The sequence below is a fragment of the Mus pahari genome, chromosome 2, assembly GCF_900095145.1.
Source record: "Mus pahari chromosome 2, PAHARI_EIJ_v1.1, whole genome shotgun sequence".
NCBI lineage: Eukaryota > Metazoa > Chordata > Mammalia > Rodentia > Muridae > Mus > Mus pahari.
In genome coordinates, this window is record NC_034591.1 from 63,129,175 (window position 1) to 63,131,355 (window position 2,181).

Consider the following 2,181-nt stretch of genomic DNA (forward strand, 5'->3'; position numbering starts at 1 on the left):
GTGCCACTACATCTGACTCAGTTTAATTTTTAAAAATAGACAAAGAGGGGTCTGCAACCCTATAGGTGGAACAACAATATGAACTAACCAGTATGCCCAGAGTTCATGTCTCTAGCTGCATATGTAGCAGAAGATGGCCTAGTTGGCCATCATTGGGAAGAGAGGCCCCTTGGTCTTGCAAACTTTATATGCCCCATACAAGGGAACTCCAGGGCCAAGAAATGGGAGTGAGTGGGTAGGAGAGCAGGGCAGGGGGAGGGTATAGGGGACTTTTGGGATAGCATTTGAAATGTAAATAAAGAAAATATCTAATAAAAATTAGAAAACAAACAAACAAACAAACAAACAAAAAGACTAAGAAAAGGAAAAGGAAATTTACAACTTAATGACTGTGCTTTACAATGTAAAGGACACCCAAACAAAATCAAATAGCTTTCCATTGTACTCTTAATAATTATACTTAAAAATATTCAATTTATAATTTATTATTAACTAACAATAATACTATTTATTGTGAAATTTGAACAGGATTATCAAAGGACATGCAGAGATGATAGTGTAGTTCTTATGTTTAATTAAACAAATCTTTACCAACTCTGGTTGCTTAGACATGGACTTGTTACTAGGTGACTTCCAGGTGATAAACAGAACGTCCAGGTGATCATGGATTAAACTAATGTTTGCCTTCATTGTGTTGTTTATCAGCATACTGAAGAAAGATCCATGAGTTGTGAGTGGGGTGTAGTGGATGTTAGGAAGCAAGTTGAATGGAGAAGAGAGGTAAGTTTTAAGTGATTACAAATTGATATAAACAATCTTAGATATGTGTTGACAAGTTTTGACTATTTTATGAAAGCAGTGTGAGACATTTTCAGAAGAATAACTCAATGATTAGGAATTGAAACCAAAATTGTATATGAGTTGGAACTCAATGAGCTAGGACAAGTGTCCCAATCTCCATTGTGTACTAAATCACATGGGAGAGCTTTGAAACTACAAATACCAAATCAGTTGCCAGCCAGTTACATAAGACTGTCTGAGAGTATCAGACAAGCATTGATCTTTCACTTAGGAAAAAAATAAGGGCTTGAGTCCTCCCCAGTACTGCCAATCCATTTGTGCATAGAGTTCTAAATGCAATGTCCAAATCCAATTTGGTAGAACACTTACTGCCTGGGCTGAAATTGGAGACCTATGAGTAAGCCTGCCAGAGGATCTATTATGTGAATTCACTAGTCCATCAAGGGCATTCATAGTTTATACAAGAACCTGGTGAACCGAGACCTTTGAAATATCTCTGCTCCTTTAATCAGACACCAATAGCAAACATACATTTGTTCCCACTGAGCTCCCACTGAGCTCCTAGTGAAATGCTATGTCTTTCTCCCTTAAAAAAAAGAAAAAACCTGACATTTCTGAAATATTTTTTTCTGAACCCTGATGCTGTAGAAAGTAGGATACTCACAGCTTTACATGGAACAGTGTTCTTCATGTGCAATGTTTTATTGAGGTCTTAGAGTGTCATCCAAGCAATTTTGGCTTCCTTTGATGACACTGTGATTATCTGTCTTTGGGACATTTTGATCCTTTTATTTTTTTACAGAAAGAAAAGAAAATAAAGAAATAAATTTATCTTACATAAATGAACTTCCTCCACCTCTGAGATAAAGTTTACAAATTTCATATTCACTCAGAGAAACCAGGAGAGTGTATCATTACCTCCCAGACCTTATAAACTGAATCCTGCAGAACAGAAGATGTGCACAGTAACAGCCTTAAGGGTGTCTGGCACATTTTTTCTGTTTGTTTAATTACCACTGTTTGTCCTTTAGACATATGAGATATTTAATATTTATCAAAGACAAGATTTGAAATGAGCTCTAGTTTTCCATGTCAATGCCATTTAATTCAAGGAGGTGTTCTGTTTTGCTTCTCAGTTAGATCTTCTGTATTAGATTCACTTTGCCAAGCAACAGAATATTTTAACTCTAACACTAGTGATACCTTGACCAATGAGGGAAAATGTTTACTTTTCTTTACTGAATGAACTCCCATGGATGAAGATCAACTTTGACAATAAATGCAAGAAATTTTATAAGAGGAGTTTCAAAAATAAAATTTGCTTTTATGAAAGGCTAGTAACATTGGCATATGACACAGTAATCAGGATAAGCTGATGAA